This window comes from Lathyrus oleraceus, chromosome 7 (assembly GCF_024323335.1).
Source record: "Lathyrus oleraceus cultivar Zhongwan6 chromosome 7, CAAS_Psat_ZW6_1.0, whole genome shotgun sequence".
NCBI classification, from domain to species: domain Eukaryota; kingdom Viridiplantae; phylum Streptophyta; class Magnoliopsida; order Fabales; family Fabaceae; genus Lathyrus; species Lathyrus oleraceus.
The window spans coordinates 63,017,171-63,044,134 of NC_066585.1; the positions used below are offsets into that span (position 1 = coordinate 63,017,171).

The following is a 26,964-nucleotide window of genomic DNA, read 5'->3' on the forward strand; positions in this document are numbered from 1 at the left end:
CAATAAAAGGATTTATTTGAGGATTTTTTTTTATAGATTTATCTTTATTCAAAAAAAACAAAATCCCTTGATTTGGGGAATTAAAAAATTATTTTGGAATAAGGGTTTGGAGGGCTTTAAAAGGTTTGGACAAATGGTTAAATATGACAAGGGTCCTCATAAATATGTCAACATTCAATTTTAATCCCTCTAAAATTTTACTTCTAATAATGGTCCTCAAAAACTTTTCCGTATCTAAAATTAACCCTTCCCGTTAGTTTCCACTAACAGCGACTTATGCGACATTGCCAAATGTTTTTTTTATAAGTATGAACTTTATTAAATTAATATTTTTTTTATATTAGTTAAATTGTGGGATTATAAATTTCTCCTAAATGCCTTAATTCTCTCCAATATTTCAACAAACAGTTTCTGAACAATTTTTCAAGGATTTTCCAATTTCATCGTCTAGATCTTAGGATGTTCATAGTTTAGTTTCAGTGAGAAGACCTCTCCTCACAACCTGGTACTAGTGGTACTGATTCATCTCAGAAACAACAAAAGAATGTCAAGCTAATTCTTCAAAAAGGTTTCTTCAGTAACATTCCAAGACTACTAATTTTCCCATTTCTTCAAAAACATTTCAATTTCTTTATCATAAATTGATTGTTAAGTCTTTTATTTAGTTGTTGTGTGAGTCCCTGTAGTATAATGTAAGTTTATTCGTGAGTTTTGTATCAACCACTCCATGCCAAAGAACTAGCATTGTTAATTTGTACAAAAACACGTTCACACATTCGGCTGATGAGAATTTGGAACACTCGCTACATAAAGATAATGGAACTAAGCTGAATTCAATACAAATTGGATCAAGGTAATATTATCGTGATAAAAATATCAAAACCGACCAGTGTGTCGGTTGATTTCAGATTTTTTGATCTAGAGAAATAAGCTTTTATATGCTAATGTACTAATATGTTAAATTTCAATGTATAAGAATTGATAATTAGATATTAGATAAAATATAGAATAATTTGAGCTTTCAGAGAGGAGGGTTCTCAACCAATATTCAAATGTGTGGTATCATATCCTTCACACATATATCCTATAAATCATTCACATGGAAACAATAAGTGTCAATCATTTAGTGCAACCTCAAAGAAAGACTCCTAAAAAGAAAACATAAACCTTAAGTATTCCTCTCATTCTCTTTTATGAGTAAATTTTGACTTTTGAATTCATTGGATAATTTGTGTATCTAGTCTATATATAATCCAAATATATTATTTGATCAATCAACCTAAAAGTCAAAAATTATTTATAAAAGAGAATGGAGGGAGTAAATAAAAATAACTTCAACCCACGTTGAATTATCAGTTATAGATGTGCATTGACTTTTTTGTCTTTATGAGTTAAGATTTTGTGTTTTTTTCTTAAACTATTTCTTTTATATGTGTCACCTTCAATCTCACCTCTCAAAAGAAGAAAGAGAATTCACAAAGCTCTCTGAGATGCCTCTACTACACGAAGGATCCATTTAAAATCCAACAAACTATACTAGTGTCTCTAGTGGTGTATAAATCCAACCAATCCATAGAAAACCGCTAACTAAACCAAATCAAAACAAAAATCATATTTGGTTCGAATGTGTTCTTATGAGAAATTGAATAACATTTGAAATACGGATATAATTGTATGATTATTTATTGATGAATATATTTGCATATCATACTTGTTGTATTAAGGTGATGAAATTATTGATGTCTATACGGTCAGAAGTGTGGCCGATTGTGAATGATCATATTTGCATGTTGTTGTGGAGTCCATGCATCATGTTGTACGGACTCTGATTCGGTTGTGAGCTCTGGTTTAGAAGTGAGGACTAGGAGCGAGTAGCACTGGGGACAAGCTGTCTATATTTCGTTATTACATGTCTTGTTCACTTTGAAGTTGTTGAACCATTTTGTTATTCATTTTTTATTGGGAAATTATATGTCAAACTTTATTCTTTCCGTTGTTTAATTCACATAATTATATTTTATTGATTTTTATGTTTGATGAAACACGCGTGAAATTCTAAGTGTTGAGTTAAAATAGAATTATTTTACTACATATTGAGTCGGAAAATTAGAATATTATACAAAGATTGTTGTGATTCGAATCACACACATGCCTCATTCGAATCAGGCTGACTGAAGCAAATTTCAAATCTCCTCTTAATGTTTTAGTCTAATCACCAGAAGGTCTAATTTGAATCAAACTTTAAAAAACTTTATTTTAAGCTTTTTAATTTGTGATTTAAGATACATTCAATATATTGATTTAGACCAATTTGCTTAGACTAAAATCACATTGCCATACCTTCATAAACTAATTTATTGAAGATAAGGATAGCTTTAAGGTACAAACAAAATATAAAAAAATTCACATAAATTACAAATAGTGAGAAATCAAACTATACACATCAAATTTAATCAGAACATCAAAATAAAAAATATACCGACTCCAATTTCATTGGTGTTTGAAAATTTTGACTAAAACGAGATAACATACTAAGACAGTATGACAAATTTTAAAGCAAACCTATCATTGAGTATTGTCAAATATTCGTTTGCCACACAAAAGGAATTTCCACCAAAATTCAAAGGGGAAGCATGATACATCTTAACATTTCCATTAACAAAAGATGAAGAAGAGGACTCTTTAGGAAAATAAGTAATGTCAACCTCTGATTTTGACAGTCAAATTGAACTTTCTTGTTATATTTTGAAAGGTACATCTCATGCACAGGCTTAAATTTTTTTTTCTTATATATTATAATCAATGTAACAACAATGTTTACTTTGAAACCATTTTCGCCAATTGCTTAGTCAATACTAGATTCAGCCATACACGGGCATTTATTATATATTAGCAGGCAACAAAAAGTTTTATATCTTACTCTGTTAATAGAAATTGAAGTTAAACTAAGTAGTTGTTTTCTTACTCACCTCACCAAATTTTAGCCTAAGTACTTTTAGTTAATGTAGTAATAACATATTAAAAAATTGACGCAGTCCCTCTAAAACAATGACGTGAATAGAATTCAGAAAATAAAAAAATAAAAAATAATCAAAGAATGATATATAGATTCAATAAGCTTCAATTTCCAATCCAAACAGCACTCCAGCAAGCTTTGGAGCCTCAGTTTCAGTCTTAAAATAAATGTCCATCATTTTCTTGAATGCAAGCCTCAATTTCAGTCTTAAAATAAATCTCCATCATTCCCTTGACGGCGGAGCATATTAATGGAACGTTGATCACAAGGGTCATGATTGACATCAAAATCAGAAAAGTTAAATTCCCATACGTAGCTCTTATTGCTTCCAAAATCAGGCAGATTTCCATTCGAATCGGAAAGGGTAAGACCAATCTGAATGAGTTTAAGAGCATCAACATTGGCCTTCAAACAACTATACTCGCGAGAGGATCGATCATAGCGACAGTCGATTTTGGATGTATGAATTACGCCTGGAAATTCGGTGTCCATTGAGATAAATGGATGTTCATGGACAGCTTGTTGGATGAGATTGAATTCATCCTTTAAATTGTGTGCCCAAACTTCACGGATAATCACTTCCTTCAACTTGTTCATCTTGAGTTTCTTGAAGAATTGATTTTGAAGTTGAATTGAAAGAGAGAAAAAACAACTGCAAGTGAATACTAGGATTGTGTGTGATGCTATGATATGAGAATAGATTTGGCTTTTTTATATTAAAACTAAACCCTAAACCCGGAAAAGATATTCCTTGAAAAGTGGAAAAACAATTAAATAAATTATTTAATCATATATTTTTATTAGGTTAGTTTTTCAAAAATATTTTAATAAATATTTCAAAAATTGTTTCTAATTTTAAAGTTAGATTTTTTTAAAATAAGATTTTATTTGATTTTATAAACAAAATTAGATTTGGTTTTATAGCATTAATTATAAAAAATTATATTGAAATTTACAGTTTTCTTTTTAATTGGTTATAATTTTTATATTTTTTAACCTTTCTAACTTTCTTTATAGTTTGTTATCTCTTTTATTTTTAACTTAAATTCAAATTTGATTTTTATATTTTCAGTGAGCTGTGATATTATTCATCTTATTTTTAATTTCAAAAAATAGTTCATTAAATTTCCACAATATTTTCAGATACGTTGAGACTATTTATGGTACAATATTTTTAGTTGATTAATGAGTTGTTAATTCACATAGTGATGTAATCGACAATGTATATGTATATGTAAATTAAAGCTTTTTTTTGACATGATATAGAGTTTAAAGAAAAACTTAAAACTTACCTATATAAAATCCTAACAGAAATATAAATTTTACAATATTTGTGAGGCAAGTTTTACAAAGAGACTCTAAAACTAGAAAAATATAAATGGTATCATAGTGTTTGCTATAACTATTATTGTGATGTTAAATGTCAGTAAAATATGAAATGAATTAAATAACATAAGTAATCAAGATTTATTATTTTTTATAAAGAAGTTGTATACTTTAAATATAATATATATTTTTAAATCTGAGGTGAAGGGTGAAGAGTATATTAAAAAAGAAAAGAAGAGTATAATAATTAGATGTCTTTCTGGATGAATTTCTAGAGCTTCCAAAAAGAAAGACATCGGAGCTAATGGGAACAATGCTAGTTTTGCCGTGGATTTTGATGTTATTAAACCTGAACTGGTTTCTAGCATACCACAGATGATTGAATTAAATAAATGGGTTTTAAAATTTTTTTATAAAAATTATTGATTTTATTTGGCCAATTTTAAAAAAAGAAGAGATGAAACATAGTTTTAAGTGCGAAACATAAATGGCAGAAAAAAAAGAAAGATATATGATATTGCCCACGAGAATTTTTCCTGATTCAACATAAAAGAATTTTCCTTTGAGAGATTTTCTATCAATTTGAACCACTACGCCAAAAATGACTTTTAACAGCGCATCTTAGACAGCGCTTTTAAAAGAAAGCGCTGTCTAAGGTTAAAATTAAAATAAAACACGGAAAATGTTCCAAAAAAATAATGAAAGCGCTTTTAAATATAGACCTTAGTCAGCGCTTTTGATAAAGCGCTGTCTAAAGTCTTTAAATTATAAAAAAAATTAAAACCAAAAGCGCTGTCTAAGGGGGGGTTTAGAAAGCGCTTTTGGAAAGCGCTGTCTAAGGCATACCTTAGAAAGCGCTTTCCACAAAAGCGCTGTCTAAGGTCTAATTGAAGTTAAAATAACTAAAAACCTCTCTGAAATTTCCGATAATCACTTTCTTTTTTCCTCTCTCTAAATTTCCCTCTCAATTTTCCCCCACTTTCTCGTTCTTGCTCGCACCTTCAACAAACCCTAGCGCTTTTCTTCCCCACCGGCGACACACGGAGATGTCAATGGAAGATTTGCGCTTTATTACAGGATCAACCCGCAACCTTCATACACACTACTTTTACCCATGTTTAGCTTGCAACCTTGATAGAAAAATCAATATTACATAAGAATGAAACTATTGATTTAAAGTTATAACATAATCCGACTCAAACAACAATTACACATCTCTTACCTAAATCTTTGGATCTCTCAATACAAAAATAATATTAAATGTATGAAAATGCTTCTAAAAAGATAACGAGTAACAGAAAAGAGTAGAACATCAGATTTATTGTGTTTTAGAAGTGAACACAAGCCGAAAAAAATTCCAAAAAAAGAAAGAAAAATGATTCTTAGCCTCTCCCTAATCGATTAGCCCGCGACTCTAATCGATTAAGACCAAGCATTTTAGAAAGGAAAGTTGTCAACTTCGGAGGCTAATTTATTAAGAGAGTTCCTAATCGATTAAGGGGAGAGTTCACTCACAAATTCTCTAAACATGTGTTCTAAAAAACTAGAGAGCGATTTTTTGCTTCCTAATTGATTGAGTATGCTTCCTAACGGATTAGATATGGGGAAAAGTTTATTTTAAAAACATTTTGAATTCATACGAAGTTTGAAAATATTTTTAGTATGAGTGCACGCGCGCGTGTGCCTTTGTGTGAAATATATTAATACTTTGAAAGCTAGACACATTTATTACAAACTAGTGATCCTATATAAATGAAGTAAACTAAGGCACAAGATCACATGCGAGCTTGCATAAACTAAGACACAAGATCAAAACCATCTCACTTTTTTATTTACTCTGATCATTTTTCTTCACTTGATGATGTTTACGATAAATTACATTATTTATTTGTCATCATCAATACTTGTTACGCACATAAAGCCACATTCTCAATATTTTCAATTATGAAAAAGCATATCTTAAAGAGGTTTTTGTGACGCAAAAAATTACCACGGGCATTCACACGCTTGAGATGATAATAGAGTTACCATCGAACTTCATTTATTCCAAAAGGAAAGGGAAAGTATTCATAATACCCTTAAAAAAATAAAATGATCGTCACAACAAAATTTGAGTTCGAGAGTCAGTTATGCAAGAGAAAGATATTAGTACCTCTCACATCCGTTGTACTGAACGGAAACCATTTAGTTAGATTTACGAATAGAATATTAGCTTAAGTTATTTATTTTCTTCTAGTTATTGAAAATTAAAAACGAAATAGAAATGGGCGCAAAAACGTTTTTATATAGGGTGTTTGATAACATCGTGAGTCTTACTCCTACGTATCCTCAGGTGTCATGAGGAATTCAAAGCTACGTAGTCATGGGAAAGACAAAGATGTTTTTGAGTTTTTTGTTATAGTGCTTGAAGAGATGTTGAATCTCACTCCTACGTATCCCCGGGTACGATAGGGAACTCAAAACAACATATTTCTTCGTAGAAAACCACATATTTGATGGTTGATTTTTGTGAACGAATACTTAGGTTGCATTCTAGCGTTAAACATTTGCTTGTATGCTTCTGGGGGAGGCCTAAGCATTTTTTTTGTATTGCTCTTGGGGGGTGGAAGGGGGAGAAAATATATCTTTGATTAGTTGAGTATGTTTTTAGGAGGACAACAAACGTTCGGTAAGACAAAAATGCGTGCCTCGGGGTCGATTATTTGAAGTTTCAAGGAGTGTGTACCAACATTCCTTTTTCATCCAAAGTGTTTATTAAAATTTATTTTTGGAAGACAAATGTTCAGTAAGACAAAGACGTGTGCCTCAGGGCCGATTATTCGAGGTTTCAAGGAGTGTAAACCCCGATGTTCTTTTTTCATCCTAGTTTGGTTTAAGTGTTTTATAAGGGGCATAATTCAAGAAAAATAGTTAGAATCGTGGAAAAATTATGAAACGGGTAACAAATCTTGTCTTTTACTCAACTGAGTTCTCAAGGAGAACTCTAAATAACTCTAAAACAAACTCTACAACTCTAAAATAACTCTAAATGACTCAAAAGTACTCAATTGACAACTCTAACATAATCAAATTGACTTATTTATGCTAAACACCTAAAAACTCATTGAACTCAAGATTGCTCAAAAACTCATTGGACTTAAGATTGCTCGAAAATTCATCAAAGTGAATCGTGGACTCGAAATTTCCTAAACGCCGCCGACCCGCCGAAGCGAACCACAGTCGACGCGCAATCACATGGCCACAACTTCCGCCGCCACCACGCTGCACCCAACTTCAAGTGGCTCCGCCGATTGTCGGCGGGACACCCCATTTTCCGTCACCTTCTGGATCACTTCTCCGCACGGCCTTCGACTTTCAACAGCTCCACCGCCCGCTGTTGGAAATCGCCATCACAACATTGTGGATCGTGGCGGCTCCGCCGCTCGCCGTCGTGTGACATTATTCACGACTACCGTCAATTACCGATGCGCCCTCCCTTGATGTCCAATTTTCCCTTTGTTATCGAGTTTTTGATTTTTGATCATTTGTGATTTTTTTAATGACTTATCATGAATCGCTGAAGAACACTAATCAATATTCACAAACATACTCAATTATGGTAATTTTCCCCAAGGGCACAACCTTGGATCAAACGTGCAAAAGTTGTCAAAAAGGTACATATCATACATCTACAATCAAAATATTACAAGAGAACAACTCATATATCCATATCAAAACATTACATGGATTTAGAAAAACAACTCAATAATATTCAGAAATTGAAGGCAAAAAGGGTTAAGGTAAACCCTATTGCCACATACATAACCACATATAACTAAGAAGGAGAAGAAGAAGATACGAGGGTGAGGACCCCTCACTAACCGACTGCTAAATCACCCATGAGTAAAGAGTTTCCCCCTTACCTTAAGGTTTGAAGATCGTTGAACTTTTTTTGGCTTTGTGATTTTTCCTCGCTCTCAAAATCCTCCTAGACCTGCCTCTCTCTTTCTGCCCTTTTTTTCATCTTTTGCACGTAAGTACAAAAGTCTCTCATGTTATCTATTTATTTAACCTAAAAAACCTTCTTCTTCTCTCACCCCTCAATGCTACTCACACCCTCCCTAAAATTCTCTTTTTATAAATAAAAAATCTATTTTTCTAATTATTTTAATAATACTTCTAAAATAACTATTTTATTTTTAATTCAAATAGTTCTCTAATTACATTTAAATAACATAATTATCTAATTATACCAATTAAACTCAATAATTTTATTTTCAAAATTTTAAAATGCCACTAATTCTATTATTAAAAAATAACAATAATTCAAGCAAACACATATATCCGTTAATCAAATTAAATAAATTAAATTAAATAATAATGAACTAAAGTTGGGGTATTACAACTCTCCCCCACTTAAAATATTTTTGTCTATGAAAATTACCTAACTCAAATAGTTTTGGATAAGACTCTCTCATCCGGCTCTCCAGCTCATATGTCACGCTACTATAAGAAGTTTGGTTCTACATCTACAAACCATTATGTTTTGATGATAACAAAGTGTAGAAGAACAATTTTGTACACTAACTATTTTTTAAGTGTGCAGATACTCAAAGATCATAATGGAATCTAAATGAAAAGATTAAATGCTTATTAAAGCATATTCTGATTTAGGAGCTTTAATTGCTTGTTTGGAGACAACTATGATAGTTGAAGACTCAGAAAGAAGTCAACTATGATTTTCAACTCAAAAAACAACAAAGGCGAATGGAAAGAAAACTTTAAATCAAAACAAAGTTTGAAGCAAGGTCTGAATGACAAAAATCATAAAAGCAAGACTCTGAAGATAGATATTCCATTGAAGAAATCAATCTGTATGCAAATGAAGTCTAAAGAAAGAAGAAAACAGGTTGAAGAAAGGAAAAACACACATTTAACAAAGGAAGAATACACATATGTCTTTTCAGCAAGTCAAGCTAAAATATTATCAAGTCAACGTTTCTGAAAAGAAACCATCCAAACATACTCTGATAAAGCTCTGACTACATGTGTACAGGTCTCAGAACCTAGTACTCAAAGGAATTTGAAGTCTCTTAATGTTCTGAAGATAACTTATGAATTCTACTCAAGCTTCGCCAAGTTATATTTGAAACCTCTAAATTGAAATTGGTAAGCAAAGGAAATATTCTCTTACAGTCAACACATATGAGAAAAAGAAATGCTTCTACATTTCTTGTTCACATTAACTCTATATTATAGTACGTTCAAGTCTCACTCTAAATAGACTTTGTTGTCTACATTATCTAGGATCTGGACTCTGATCAAGCTTCACTTCATCTATTGTATGAAGCCTCTGATTATGATGAGTAGGATACTCAAGGAAAGTACAATCAAAAAGAGATTTCCTTATAAAGTCAGATTCCAATCTCTACTCAAGCTTCAAACCACTTTCATAAGAAGCCTCAAACTAGTAGGTTTGAATTAAAGGTCTCTATTGTTTGATGTGACAGAAGTTAAGAAAGCAAATCTACTTTTTAAGTAAAGAAGACTTCTCATACCCCATCATCAAATAACTCACTGCTGCAAGCACCACTCAACTACTGCACATGAGGCGACATTCATACAACGAATACTTCAAAGGTAAATTCATATTCTACCCTCTAATGGATCTATTCTCCAACGGATATATTCATCCTCTATATATTATGATGAATATGGATGGTGAAAGATATCGATGCTGCTTAAGATAGCCGAAGAGAGCGAGCTTTAAAGAGAAATGAAAGAAAGGAAGAAAGAGAAAGTGGAAGCAAGCATGTATGTGGATGTGTGTGAATCTTAGCATATAACCTTTTGAATGATTTTGGTTTTATTAATCAAGTTGTTTATTTTAACTTGTTTTAGTTTAGTTTAATTTCAAGAAATCTTAGTTTTTAGCATATATTTGGATTTTTTTTAGTTTATTCCAAAGAATTGTCTTGATTAACTTTTAGAGGCAAATATCGATGATTACAATTTTGAAAGTGTCAACATGAAAATGTATGGTGATGATAATAGCTTGAAAAGAATGTTACAAAAGTAAGGTACATGTTATAACACTCTGTTTTTCTAGAAATTATTTATATTAATTAATTATAATTTTATGTGTGTATCTAATTATTATTTGTGTGATAATTGAGATGTGTTAGGGCAACAAAGGTGGATGACCCTTAGGTAGAGAGTGTGACGAGTAATTAGAGGTTGATATATTTATTTAGAATTATTTAATTGATTAAATAATGTTTTAGTTTTATTATTTAAATGAAGTAATAAAATAAAAGGAAATAATGAGTTTGGGGTGGAAAGTGCGAATTATGGAGAATTAAAATAAATAATGTAAGTTAGTAATAAGTTAAGCCTTAGTAGAATATTAGAAAGATAGATATTATGTTTTTGATTTATGAGGAGAGAAATGACGTGAAACTTTTGGAATTGGAGAAAAAGAGGCAAGAGAAGAGAAAAGTAAGGAAAATCCGAGGAGAGCTCTATGGAAGAGAATCCAAAGTCAAAAACTTGGAATTATAAGGTAAGGGTGGGAATTTGGTCCAATAATAGGGATATGAATGGAAGGGTAGATGAATTCTTAATTCTTTTTGGATTGATGATGAATGTTGAAATTTGTTAAATGAAATTTATGTTCCAAATTATTGATGTATGTTCACCATTAATGACGTTTGATGTTTTTAGGGATTTATATAGTATATAGATCCATATTTATATGAATATAAGTAGTGATTGATATATGTATATTTATGACTGAATTTAAAACCATAAAATATTTTTGGTGATGATATCATGGATGTTTTTGGGATAAGAGAAGATGAAAATCATGCTGGAAATTTCAGAAAAACAAAAACTTTTTAGTAACGCATTCATGCACAATTTGGATCATAATTTTCAACTCGTAAATCATTTTGGGATGGGATTTGAAGCGTTGGATAGGATGTGACGAATATGGACGAGGTCCGTATTTATAAATTATTTGATGAGTTGTGAATGATTTGGATGGTGTGTTTGATTATATTTGTGGTAGTCCAGAAGGGTGAATTATGTTATTCATGGTTGCAATTGTGTGATCGATTGTGGACCACTAAATATTATTATAATTATTATGTTAATTGCATTATTACAATTTCATATATTCATTATTGATATGTTGAAGGAGATAAGCCATAGGTCATAAGGGGGATGAAAGACTTAACAGGAACTCAAAAGGGGGAGTTCGGGATTTCGAAGGGGGAATCAGGTTCGTAAGAAGAACCAAATGTTAAATTGGTACCACATGCATATAAGTTGCTCTCGTTGTCCTGAGTCGCATAACATGAATGAATTATATGCATGAAATATGACTATGTGTGATGATGGTGTTGTTGTATGTGATGTTGATGATGATTTGGGCATGAGAATATGATATGTTATTATGTATGATTGTGTAGATGTTGTACTCAATTTTAGATTCTATGTTGTTATTACTGAAATGAATTCTCACCCCTTCTGTTTGAATGCTGCCTTTACATGGGCATCATGCAGATACTCAAGAGTAGAGACGCTGTTGTGAATGGAAGTTAACTCCTGAAGAAATTTGTTTTAATTTACTCGTGTTAGCTTTGGTTATGCTTTGATATGTAACACTGGGGAGTGAATTATTTATTTTGTCTTGAAATTTCCTGAGAGACAATGCATTCTCTCGTATTTGTTTTATGTTTTGGTGTGATAGCACTTAGAGAAGACTCACGAGTCGGTGCTTTTAACTTTATTATGAAAACTATTATGATATTTCAAATTGGTATCTTTTTTTATTATGATTCCGCTGCGAAGATATTTAGATGAGTTAGATGTCGTGTAAACATCCTAGGTTCAAATGTATGTAATAAAATGTTTTATTGTAACCCGTGTTACGGAGCAAGCTGTGATTGTTGCACTACGCCAAAAATGACTTTTAACAGCGCATCTTAGACAGCGCTTTTAAAAGAAAGCGCTGTCTAAGGTTAAAATTAAAATAAAACACGGAAAATGTTCCAAAAAAATAATGAAAGCGCTGTCTAAGGGGGGGTCTTAGACAGCGCTTTTAGAAAGCGCTGTCTAAGACCCCCCCTTAGACAGCGCTTTTAGAAAGCGCTTTTAAATATAGACCTTAGTCAGCGCTTTTGATAAAGCCCTGTCTAAAGTCTTTAAATTAAAAAAAAAATTAAAACCAAAAGCGCTGTCTAAGGGGGGGGGTTTAGAAAGCGCTTTTGGAAAGCGCTGTCTAAGGCATACCTTAGAAAGCGCTTTCCACAAAAGCGCTGTCTAAGGTCTAATTGAAGTTAAAATAACTAAAAACCTCTCTGAAATTTCCGATAATCACTTTCTTTTTTCCTCTCTCTAAATTTCCCTCTCAATTTTCCCCCACTTTCTCGTTCTTGCTCGCACCTTCAACAAACCCTAGCGCTTTTCTTCCCCACCGGCGACACACGGAGATGTCAATGGAAGATTTGCGCTTTATTACAGGATCAACCCGCAACCTTCATACACACTACTTTTACCCATGTTTAGCTTGCAACCTTGATAGAAAAATCAATGTTACATAAGAATGAAACTATTGATTTAAAGTTATAACATAATCCGACTCAAACAACAATTACACATCTCTTACCTAAATCTTTGGATCTCTCAATACAAAAATAATATTAAATGTATGAAAATGCTTCTAAAAAGATAATGAGTAACAGAAAAGAGTAGAACATCAGATTTATTGTGTTTTAGAAGTGAACACAAGCCGAAAAAAATTCCAAAAAAAGAAAGAAAAATGATTCTTAGCCTCTCCCTAATCGATTAGCCCGCGACTCTAATCGATTAAGACCAAGCATTTTAGAAAGGAAAGTTGTCAACTTCGGAGGCTAATTTATTAAGAGAGTTCCTAATCGATTAAGGGGAGAGTTCACTCACAAATTCTCTAAACATGTGTTCTAAAAAACTAGAGAGCGATTTTTTGCTTCCTAATTGATTGAGTATGCTTCCTAACGGATTAGATATGGGGAAAAGTTTATTTTAAAAACATTTTGAATTCATACGAAGTTTGAAAATATTTTTAGTATGAGTGCACGCGCGCGTGTGCCTTTGTGTGAAATATATTAATACTTTGAAAGCTAGACACATTTATTACAAACTAGTGATCCTATATAAATGAAGTAAACTAAGGCACAAGATCACATGCGAGCTTGCATAAACTAAGACACAAGATCAAAACCATCTCACTTTTTTATTTACTCTGATCATTTTTCTTCACTTGATGATGTTTACGATAAATTACATTATTTATTTGTCATCATCAATACTTGTTACGCACATAAAGCCACATTCTCAATATTTTCAATTATGAAAAAGCATATCTTAAAGAGGTTTTTGTGACGCAAAAAATTACCACGGGCATTCACACGCTTGAGATGATAATAGAGTTACCATCGAACTTCATTTATTCCAAAAGGAAAGGGAAAGTATTCATAATACCCTTAAAAAAATAAAATGATCGTCACAACAAAATTTGAGTTCGAGAGTCAGTTATGCAAGAGAAAGATATTAGTACCTCTCACATCCGTTGTACTGAACGGAAACCATTTAGTTAGATTTACGAATAGAATATTAGCTTAAGTTATTTATTTTCTTCTAGTTATTGAAAATTAAAAACGAAATAGAAATGGGCGCAAAAACGTTTTTATATAGGGTGTTTGATAACATCGTGAGTCTTACTCCTACGTATCCTCAGGTGTCATGAGGAATTCAAAGCTACGTAGTCATGGGAAAGACAAAGATGTTTTTGAGTTTTTTGTTATAGTGCTTGAAGAGATGTTGAATCTCACTCCTACGTATCCCCGGGTACGATAGGGAACTCAAAACAACATATTTCTTCGTAGAAAACCACATATTTGATGGTTGATTTTTGTGAACGAATACTTAGGTTGCATTCTAGCGTTAAACATTTGCTTGTATGCTTCTGGGGGAGGCCTAAGCATTTTTTTTGTATTGCTCTTGGGGGGTGGAAGGGGGAGAAAATATATCTTTGATTAGTTGAGTATGTTTTTAGGAGGACAACAAACGTTCGGTAAGACAAAAATGCGTGCCTCGGGGTCGATTATTTGAAGTTTCAAGGAGTGTGTACCAACATTCCTTTTTCATCCAAAGTGTTTATTAAAATTTATTTTTGGAAGACAAATGTTCAGTAAGACAAAGACGTGTGCCTCAGGGCCGATTATTCGAGGTTTCAAGGAGTGTAAACCCCGATGTTCTTTTTTCATCCTAGTTTGGTTTAAGTGTTTTATAAGGGGCATAATTCAAGAAAAATAGTTAGAATCGTGGAAAAATTATGAAAAATTAAACATGGAAAGGTGAAGTCAGAAGCTCAAAGTGTCCTAAAGATGTGCTTAAAAACATTTGCAAAGATGTTCAAACAATTCAATCATTTAGGCTATGCATAAACAAGTGATCACACAAAGCAATTTTCAAGAATAGGTTCAAAGATGATCCAAAATTGATAATTCAAAGACCAAATGAAAGCTCAAAGAACCTATATACATGTGTCTAAATGTGTACAAAAATTTGACCAAAATTAAAAAGGGAAGACCAAGAATTAAACTCTAACATTTAAAACTAGCTCAATTAAACGCATCTAATTATAAAATTCAAAACAAATAATAAAATAAATCAATTTTTTTTTAAATGGAAAATTAAATAACATTCAAAATATCAGTCATGAATTATTTGAGAATTTTTGGACAAAAGAAAGTAATTTAAATAAAATTAAAAAGAGCAATAATCAAATAATAAAGAAATGAAAATAGGGGGTGTGCATTAGTAAAATGAATAAAAGGAGATTAGTTGGACACGAAAATGGGCCAGAAAGGGGGGGGGGGGTGTGGAGAAAACATATACACATGCGGCCCAGTTCACACATCCATCAGAAAAAAGAAAATGAAATAAAATGGAATGTCGCGTTTTAATTTATGTGGAATATTTCATCAACCTGTCTGTCACCTTGTCACTTAAGCGCAAAAAGACAAAATAAGGCCATGACCAATCACAAAACGACACCTTTCCATCTTCAACCTTGGCCATGCATAAAAAAACTCAGACAAACCCTAAAACCCAAATCCATCATACAATCTTCTTCCTCAAATAACTTTCTCAATTCCCCACCAAATTAAATGAAGTTTGAAACAAAATTGTAGTATGCTAATAGTAGAACATCATGGCATATTCAGTTTTCACAAATAAGGAAAGGATCATGATGAAAAGTAAGCAGGAACATACGGGTTCAAACATATGTACACATCATTCAAACCAAACTGTAAATTAAAATATGAGCCTAGCTCCATGATCTACTCAAGAGTAGATCTTCCAAATGCATATGCATGAGCTTAAGCATGGTGAATGGCTAGTATGAAGAAGAACAAAGTGAGGAGAACTTACCTAGTGGAGAGTGTGCATTGTATCTTTGGTTATTGGAGAAGGAAGAAGAGCAAGACCAGTAGGAAGATGATGAGAAATGGTGAGTCAGGTAAATGCTCAAGAGAAGCTTCAAAAATGGAGAAAAAGTAGATGAGAGTGAAGGATGTTCAAATCTGCTATGCGTTTCTTCTGCCTCTTTCCCACACCCTCCTTAGGTTTAGGGAATTAGAATTAGTTTTATATGAGTCGTAGGTGAGGGAAGAAAAGTCAACACATGTGGTAAAGTTGTTATTCCAATTTTGGACAAAATGAGAGTGAGAGAAAATGAGACTTGTATGCTGCGTTTTGGATGGGATTGAGGTGAGTTTTATGTCGTTTTTGGGAGTTGAAATGGAATGGAAGAGGTCCAGAACTCGTGAGACTTGGGAGAGAGTGGAAAGAGAAGGAAGGGAAAATGGAACATTTCCATATTTGGCCAATTTGGGGCATCATGTTCATGCATGAAAAATGTGTGTTGTTTGGTCATAAAATGCAATGAATGAGGTGGGGCATGTGTGTGAAAAGGCCATGCTGCAAGAAAATGGTGATAAGATGCATAAAACCAATTACATTCATGATATTAGAAATTAAGGACGAGCCATGTTCAAGCCATCATAACTCCATGGTTTCTTGGCCAACTGAAACAGACTTGAGCTTTTTGGAAAGAATGAAGGAATTTTGGGAAGGACAGTTGGTGTTGCTTTTTAATTCCATGTTGAAATTGTTTCCTGGTAAGTTGAAGTCTAGATGGTCTGGACCATTTGTGGTTCATAAAGTGTTCCCTCATGGAGAAATCGAGCTAAAAAATGAAAAGAATGGGGTCACTTTCAAGGTTAGCAGAGAGAGATTCAAACCATATTATCAAGGACAATGAAGTGGCTTGGTAGAAGCTTTTTGATCCGTTGGATAGAACAGTAAGTCGTCGAGCTATAGACGTTAAAAAGAGCTTCTTGGGAGGCAAACCAAGGGAGGTATTTGCTTATTTTAAATTATGTTTGGTGTTTCTTTCTTATTTTGAGTCATGTTGTGCCACTGGCAAGTCGGGTCGGCAGAGTAGGGATGAGAAAATGTGAAAAGTGAAAATTTTGAAAAAAAAATCACATGACTTGCCCAGACTCTAACTCACTGAGCATTACACGTATGGGCCTGCAAAAAATGGGCGCCTCTGCTAAAACTCGTAGCTTACCCATACTGGGCCCATACGCAATATGCGGTTACGCGTAAAGGGAGGCAATACGCGTAAGTTACACGTAGTTGAAGCATTATCGATTTGTTACCCGATCTACAATTTCTCACTTAAAAAGCATCTTGTATCGTACGCGTAACTCCATCTCGATACGCGTATCGCCAGTGTATGTTACATGTATTACCCATCTTTCCAGATATAAATACTTTTTCCATACTCTCGTGTCATTTCTTTCAACTTTTGTTAGGCGAATTTGTTTGTATCACCCTTTTTCTCTGTGTGTTCATCTTTGATTCTACAGATCTTTTTCATTTCTTCATTGCTATCCACCCTAATGGCTTCGCCTTCTAAAGAATTTCAACAGTTCACTTCAGAGAGACATGCTCAACGTTACAGAGACATCTATGCATGTAACATCATTGAAGAGAAAGCTTGGGTCCTTAAGCATGGTGAACTCTTGGAACTCATTGTCGTGCTAAAAAAGCAGAAACCTATTCATCTAAATGCCCATATTCAATCGGTAGCAAGGGATTTAGTTTTGGAGTTCTTTGCCAATGCTTATAGAGCACCATATAACGAAGCTACGGGTGATACCCAGTTGGTATCCTGGGTTCGGGGTAAGCAAATTGATTATAGTTAGCAAAACATAAATAGAGAGATAAAATGCAAATTCAGGTAGTCCCATTGCAGTTTTCACACTATGAAGCGGTCTGATCGATCTGGCTGGACATTTGAAGAAATGTGTCATTTGTTAGCCTGCCCTGGTAAAGATTGGCAGGGAACGTCTAAGTGAACTCCTTCAAAAATGCTTGTGGTAGAATTGTCCCCAATCCCGAAGGCATAGGCCTATTACATGCACCACACTTTTGATACTAACCAGGGTGTTTCGAATTTGATTGTTGAGAGAGCTTTGGCATTATATATTTTTCTGAAGAATAAACCTGTCAATATAGGAAGAATCATCACGAGTGACATAGACAAGATTGTGTAATCATAGAAGAAGGCCTTGGGGCATGCTACTCTGATACTATTATTATGTCAGAAGGCGAGGGTCGAGGAGCTGGATGGTAGGAAAATGTTAAGATCATCATTTTGTTTGGGTCCTTCTTGGCTAAAGGAGAAGACTGTTGCTGTTATGAGCGAGGATCAGAGACTACATCGGCCTACATATGCATCTGAGGCAAGAACTAGTGAGCCACCTAGGCAGGCTACATCTGATGGAGTGCCGAGGGCATCTCTGCTTGTTAAGGACGAGGACTCCCAGGAACATATTGATCGTATGCCACAGTTTTGTTTTATGCAGGACATGTATGCATACATGGGGGCACCTGGACTCTACCTGACGCACCAGAGCGTCACGTGGGCATCTGCTCAACGATTCATGGACCGATTTTCAGAAGAGATGTCGACTACTCATTATGGCCGTTAGAGATATTCTGGGATGGAGACTCCAATCTAGTTATGAGGGTCAATTTCTCAACAGCTGCATAAGGGCCCATTTCGGCCTTCGCCTTTACAACAACCTCAACAACATCAGACCCCTCAGAGGCACTCTGGTTTGATGTCTCCAATATCCGCTTTTATGCATAGGGACCATGGGCCTGATCCGGCATCATTCATTGACTTCGACACAGATATACAGGAAAGGGATGTTAATGATACAATCTAGATATCAGTTGTATTTTTGTTTTTATTTTTATGTGGTGTCCTTTTAATATTTAGTTTTGTAAATTTTATTTCATTGTATTTGAATGTATGTTTCATTGTATTTTTTATTTATTTTAGCATGTTTGTAATTACTCCATGTGGGTTTATTTTATTAATGAATTTGGTTTCACTTGATACAGTGAATTTGGTTCTCTTGTTCGAATAAGTGATGAATTCTAGTTGTAGTGGTTGATAAGATGCACTCCGACTCAAGGTTGATGTCTCCTCTATTTAGTGACCCCTAAGTGTTGATACTTTCGCAAGTAATTGGCTGTGATTTACTTGAGTTCTACTGACAGGGACCGACGTAAGTCATCATTCAAAGTGACGCTGCATCACACAAGAGGTACTATGAAGTCTGTCATCCTACCTACCATGGCGAGGTCAAAAAAAGCCAAATGCATTATTCATCATGAGAGAATATTCAAGTATATCTCTATCCTTATAAGTTTGCGTATGTTTATTTTCGAATGTTGATTGCATTATTACACACACTGAGGCATGTTGTTTGTTTTCACCAATGAGCCTTACTATTTGTCCTTTTTATTATTATCCATTGTTAACCCCATTTGAGCCTTTACCCATTTGTTTGTTTAAACACCACATCAAACCCATGGCGCAAAACACTTCCCCACCATATTCAGAGTATTTATATGAGTTATCACAGCTAGGTTCATTCTAAGTTTGGGGTTGTTGTTGGAATAACAACTTTTAAGTTTGGGGTAGCTGTGCAATATTAGTATAAATGAGGGCACCTAATAATTGGAAGAAAAAAAAGAGAAGAGAAAAGATGAAATTTTGGAAAATCAAATAAAAAAAAGTAAAAAAAAAATAATCATCAGGACACTTGAAAGAAGGAGAAATTGGCAGATGTGAAAATAAAGACAAATCCAAAGGTGAATCCCCGATAATAGTTTATCCTAAAGGACGAGTGCAAGAAAGAATTATAACACTAATCCATCAAAATGAGCTTAGTAAAGATAAAAATCATATTTACTTTGAACCTTACCCTATTGTTCCAAAAATTATCCTACCTTAACCTTAACCCCGTTACAACCATAAAGACCTCAAAAAGTGTGTGTGGTGTGTATTTTGATATGAAAAGAGAATTTATTCAAGCTTATGATTCGGTATTATGTACCGTGAATTGAGAGTATAAATACTTTAACCTTATAAAGCCTTGGTGAGAGTCTGAAATAAGTTGACAGATAAAAGAGTACTTCGAAGTGGAAGTGTGGCAGAATAATCGAAAGTGGTAAACAGAGAGAACTGAAGGTAACAACGAGAGTAAATCACGAAAGATCGCATAAGTCATGTGGTGAACTGAATCTTCAGAAATTTGGGGGTGGCATGATCCTCATAGGTCTTGAACATTTCTTGAGGACAAACAAAAAGCCATGTTTGGGGTTGTGATCAATCATCATTTATGCTAGAAATTTCACCATTTATGTGACAAAAAAACCAGGTAAACTGTAGTATTGTGATATGAATTCCTGAGTTTTTGAATTAATTGTGTCATGATAGTATTTTCTTGGTTTGAGTTTTTCTGGGATATTTTTACACTTTTGGTATGTGAAGTGTATTGAATACAGGTATGAAAGTGCAAGGGATCGCGGATCAGGCGCAAAACCGGGCTAGAACAAGAAGACGGAGAAAAGTGCACAAATGTTGGCAATTCGTGTAATGCCTAGGCAATACACGTAATGCTTCATCCCTTTCTCGTACCATACGCGTTCCAGCAGAAAGGACAGAAATATGAGTTGCTGCCCTTACGCGTAAGGACATGCTTGTACGCTTGCAAGGGGGCTTACCCGTAGAAGATAAGGCATTGAACAAGGTATTAGGCGTAACAAAGAAGGCGTTACGCGTAATGACATGACTGTACGCCCGCAAAATTTCTACTGAACAAGGAATTATGCGTAACACATAGGGTCATACGCGTAATGAATCCGCAAAACTCTGAAAGCCCAAAACATGTCTATTTAACCCTGAAACGCGGTTTTTCGAGGGTTGGACGATTTGAGGGAACGAAGACTCGTACTAAAGGTTGGAGAACTCATATTTTTAAGGTGGATTCAGATTTTCAAGAGCTTTACGCGATTGAAGACCAATTTATCTAAGATTTATGTAATGACAAGAAATCTTTATTAAGTTTTCTTTTCTTTTTATGAGTAGCTAAACCCGCTATTTCTAGGGGGTGTCCCTAATTCAGATTTGTAATGATTTTGAAGTACTTTATGCAATAACAATAATTTTTATTATAATTGATTTGTTCTCATGACTGTTCTTATTGATTTCTCTGCCGGACAAATGGAGTTTAATGTATGTGAAATAATTCGGCTGGACCACCATTGTTCATGATCTTCTTGAGAATATATCATAGTAGATATCACCTAGGACTGAGAATACCCTATGATAACCGGATTATTCTGAATATAATAATGCTTAATTTCATTCGTGATTTCTATTGGCATAGTAATTAGGTTGAATGAATAAAGGTTTTCTCACTAAAGACTTAGGAGTAAACACTCTTAAGAACTGGAAATCAATTATCTAAAATGCGTTGTTGCACTGTGCGATCGGAATTGTTAAATGATTGAATAATACACCTTCCCTAGCATATTACTCATATTTGTTTTAATCGTTCATGTATTTTATTTATTTTCTTTGCAATTTCTTTCATAATTTCACCAAATTATCCCGACCCCACAATCTTTTGTTTAGTTGAAACTAATCCAGAACTCTGTATCATCAAGCAGTCCTTGAGATCAATACTGGAGATTTCCCCTCTTTATTACTACAGAGGAAAAATAGTACAATTGCTATTTTTCCAATCAATAGCTCTAAGGTACAAACAAAATTATAAAATTACACACAAATTACAAATAGTGAGAAATCAAACTATACACATCAAATTTAAACAGAACATCAAAATAAAAAAAGACACCGACTGCAATTTCATTGGTGTTTGAAAATTTTGATTAAAACAAGATAAGATACTAAGACATCATGGAAAATTTTAAAGCAAACCTATCATTGAGTATTGTCAAATATTCGTTTTCCACGAGAGGAGTTTCCACCAAAATTCAAAGGGGAAGCATGACACATCAACATTTCCATTAACAAAGGATGAAGAAGAGGACTCTTTAGGATATGAAGTAATGTCAACCTCTGATTTGGACAGTTTGATATTTATAGAGGCCACGCCAAGTTGAACTTTCTTGTTAAATTTTGAAAGGTACATCTCATGCGCAATTAAGGCTTCCACTTTTTCAAACTCTATTAACTCAAATTAACTTCTAATTAGTGAAATACCATATCAATAATCTTTTGGAAGAGCTTCAAGAATCACATCAGTGTGTTATTGAGAAGGAATTGGATCACCAACAAGAGCAAGAGAATCTATAAGGACTTTGATTTATGTAAGATAAGATTCGACATTGCAGACAGTTAAGGTAGTGGAACACAATTCAGCGTGCAGTTTGCATGCACGAGCACAAGTGAGTTTTTAGAAATGATCATGAATTCGTGTCCATAATTATCATGAATCAGCCCGACCCTCTTCTTGTGCAGGCAGTGCTTTAGCATTGGGCCTCACAATTATAGGGGCCCATATTTTTTAATATTATTGAATATAAAAAAAATACTAAATATTGGAAAACAAAACGTTTGGTCTCAGAATTTTTTTTGATCTTCTCCCTTTTTCTCTTCTCAGAACCGTGAAATAAGAAAAGGAAAACAAAAATTTCTCTCTAAAAACCTTCTCTCACCCACTGTCACGAAACCTTCGTCGCACCACTGTAACAAAACACTGCACCACCACCGCACCAATTTATGACGACATCGACTGAGATACGACAAAAAGAAAATGACGTGTACTTCTTTTTTCTTTGCAATCCTCTCCTCTATCAGGTTTGTTTCTTGAAACACTTTCTTTCCATCCATTTAAAAAATTATTTACTTTTTGCTGTGATTTGATTTTGACGGTAGAAAAAAGAGTAATTTTAATATGAATAAGTTGGATATTTAAATTGATTTTAAAGGTATAAAAAGAGAGTAATTATAAAAATCTGCATATGAAAAAAGTTTCTGAAAATGCAGATTTTTTTGGTCTGGCAAAGTGGTATAGTAGTAGTACTAATTGGATTTGAATATTATTCTATTAATAAATTGGTGGATGGGCTTGTTAGAAAAACAAAAATGAATGGTATACACTGCACTATTAATTGAATTTGATTTGGCACACTAGTATTTTGTAGATCTCACATTAAAAATAATTAGTGTAGTAGTAGTATTTTATGAATAAGTATTATTTGAATAGTTATTTTAAACAAAAAGAAAAAGAAATGATACAGTATCAATATTTTCAGACAGTGCTTTAACAATGGGCCTCACAATTATAGGGACCCAAATTTTTTATTATTATTGAATATAAAAAAATATATATTAGATATTTGAAAATAAAATGTTTGGTCTCAGGAAAACTTTTGATCTTCTCCCTTTTTCTCTTCTCAGAACCGTGAAATAAGAAAAGGAAAACAAAATTTTCTATCTAAAAACCTTCTCTCCACCACTGTAACAAAACTTTCGCCGCATCATTGTAACAAAACACTGCCCTACCGCCACACCAATTTACGACGACATCAACTGAGATATGGCTGAGATATGGCATAACGAAAACAACGGTACTTCTTTTTTCTTTTCAATCCTCTCCTCTATTAGGTTTGTTTCTTGAATCACTTTCTTTTCATCGATTTAAAAAATTATTTTATTTTTTCTGAGATTTGATTTTGAAGGTAGAAAAAAGAGTAATTTTAATTGGAATAATTTTGATATTTAAATTGATTTTGAAGGTAGAAAGAGAGAGTAATTGAAAAAAATCTACATATAAAAAAAGTTGTCGAAAATGCATATTTTTTTTGGTCTGGCACAGCGGTACAGTAGTAGTACTAATTGGATTTGGATATTATTCTATTAATAAATTAGTGGAGGAGCTGGTTAGAAAAACAAAAATGAATGGTATGCAATGCAATATTAATTGAATTTGATTTGGCACGGTAGTATTTTGAAGATCTCACATTAAAAATAATTACTTTAGTAGTACCATAATATGAATAAGTATTATTTGAATAGTTATTTTTTATAAAAAGAAAAAAAAAGTGATACAATATCAATATTTTATTTTATCGATGAACTTATATTATATGAAATATTATTATATTAATTTACTTTTTAAACTCATTTTTAATTACTAATTCTCAATGTGTTTTTTATGATTAATGTATAATTTCCTTTATTTAAATGTAATTGGCTTTCTATTTTTCTTGTTACTAATATAATAATTTAAGGTAGGGACACAATTTCACATAGATCAACAGCAAACATAAAAGAAATAGTGAGATATTCCATATTTTTTTACTATGCCTCCTAAGATGCCTCATTAGAATAGGAAGCATGAATGTGGAAATGATAAGCGTCAGAAAAAGAAAAGAATTGAAGGGTTAATAAAATCTCAAGTAGGAGCTCTTGATAAATTTTTAATCAAAGAACCACAAGTTTCAAATGAAAGTCATTATGTTGATAATATTGATGTTGAAATTCTTGATGGTGTGCCCATTGAAAATGATAATCTTGATAGTGTGCCTTTTGAAAATGATAATCTTGATAGTGTGTCCATTGAAAATGATAATCTTGATAGTATGGTCATTGTTGATGAAGTTAATAATGATGATGTTGATAATCTTGAAGAAATTAATAATGATATATGATGATAATGTTGATTATGATATATTTGATCCAAAAAATTGGGATCGTCTTCAACCTAAAATGGTTGATTTATTAGTTGCAAAATATCCTAAAAAAGATAATTCTATTGTGAAGGATCCTATAGATAGTTTGAATAGACGTTTTACGGCTAATTTGTATATTAGAGCTTTAGCAAATGTAGATATGTGTGATAGAGATCGGATTATTAATTCGAAAGAGCTTGATAGATTATTTTGTTTTTGCTGTTTAGTTTTTAAAAATGGAATTTACAGGGGACAATTAGCAAATGAGGGTTATAGTGATTGGATACATGTTGGCGCAAGAATTAAAGAGCACGAGTTAGGTATGGAACATGTTAAAAATATGACTATTTGGTATGAGTATCATCAAAGACTGCAAAAATTTCAAACTATTCATAAAATGACTCAAAGATTAATTGAGAAAGAAAAGGATCACTGGAAACATGTTTTTATAAGGCATTGCTTAACGTTAAGGAAATTGCGGTGGAATTGAATATTGCCCCAACATTTCCTCAAAGGCGTATAATTAAAATAAAAAGATAATTTGATGAGAATTTGAATATTCCAGAAGTTGAGCTATCAGAAGAAGAATCTTTCAAAGTTAATTATTTTAGTTACCTTGTTGATGAAGTTGTTGTTTCTCTTAATAAGAGATTTGAGCAATACCAGGAGTATGCAAGTATTTTTGGATTTTTGTTTACTTCTCACAAGTTACCATCATTGGATGATGCAACTTTGAAGTCTTATTGTAGTAACTTTGAACATGTATTGAAACATAAAGAGTAATCTGATATTGAAGGAAATGATTTTTTTGCAGAGTTGAAGTTACTAAGAGAAATGTTGACCGAAGAAACCATAAGACCTACTTATATATTATTATTTTTGAAAGGCTTGGATTGTTTTTCTAATAAAGTTATTGCATATAGAATTTTATTGACTATTCCTGTAACACTTGCTTATGCAGAAAGAAGTTTTTCAAAATTGAAGTTCTTAAAGACTTACTTAACGAATTTGTTTCAAAAAAATGTTCGTAAGAATGCTTTTTTTAAGTAATTCTTTACTTTAAATTGTATGAAATGATTTTATAGTTTAAACAATACTTTGAATTTTTAGTACTTCATTTCTTTAATATATAATTTTATATTTTGTTTGTCATTTTTAATTATTAAAATTATATATTTTTAAATTTAAATTTATTTTTAAAATTAGAACACGTTCTCTGAATTGATTCTCAATTGTAGTGTCTGTGACGGAATCAATGATGTATCAATGTGGAATTTCATGATGTGTCTTGATGTTATAATAGAGTTTTGCACGGGACTAGTTTCATATGAACAATTTCATTGTATTTTTAATACCAATTTCATACTCAAAGGTTTTCTATAAAGGTTTATAGTGTAGGATTCAAAAAAGTTGTTCTTGTATATTATAACCAATGTAACAACAGTGTTTACTTTGAAAGAGACTTTTAGTTAATGTAGTAATAACATATTAAAAAATTGACGCAGTCCAAACAATGACATGAATAGAATTCAGAAAATAAAAAAAATAAAATAATCAAAGAATGATATATAGATTCAATAAGCTTCAATTTCCAATCCAAACAGCACTCCCGCCAGCTTTGGAGCCTCAGTGTTAGTCTTAAAATAAATCTCCATCATTTTCTTGAATGCAAGCCAGGTCAACAAACTATCAGATCCAGCTTGATGCGACTTTCCAACCAGCCGCCTCACATTAAGGATAGTAGCCACGGACTCGAGACCACCGAACAAAGAGTTGCAGAACTTCATCATGTGTTTCATATCATACACATTTCTTCCAAACAACCCTTGTACTACATTTAAAAAATCCTCCAAACTGTTTGGTAAATTCTTTCGAGTCAAAATTTTCACCAAATATCCGAAATCATAAGCCCCGCTAAATGTAATCCAAACAAGTGATTTATCATTAACAAATCGGGATGATAGAAATAATTCAGCAAAATGTACTGAATCCACACCATCACGAAAGTTTCGATCAAAGTCAATCCCTTGACGGCGGAGCATATTAATGGAACGTTGATCACAAGGGTCATGATTGACATCAAAATCAGAAAAGTTAAATTCCCATACGTAGCTCTTATTGTTTCCAAAATCAGGTAGATTTCCATTCGAATCAGAAACGGTAAGACCAATCTGAATGAGTTTAAGAGCATCAACATTGGCCTTCAAGCAACTATACTCGCGAGAGGATCGATCATAGCGGCAGTCGATTTTGGATGTATGAATTACACCTGGAAATTCGGTGTCCATTGAGATAAATGGATGTTGATGGACAACTTATTGGATGAGATTGAATTCATCCTTTAAATTGTGTGCCCAAACTTCACAGAAAATCACTTCCTTCAACTTGTTCATCTTGACTTTCTTGAAGAATTGATTTTGAAGTTGAATTGAAACCAAGAATTAGAGGGAGAGAAAAAACAA

The 26,964-nt window shown here is 32.9% G+C and overlaps 1 pseudogene; it reads right to left on the reverse strand.

Annotated features, from left to right (window-relative positions):
- Positions 1 to 3,223: 3,223 nt before the first annotated feature.
- Positions 3,224 to 26,964, reverse strand: LOC127102033 (probable CCR4-associated factor 1 homolog 11; annotated as a pseudogene).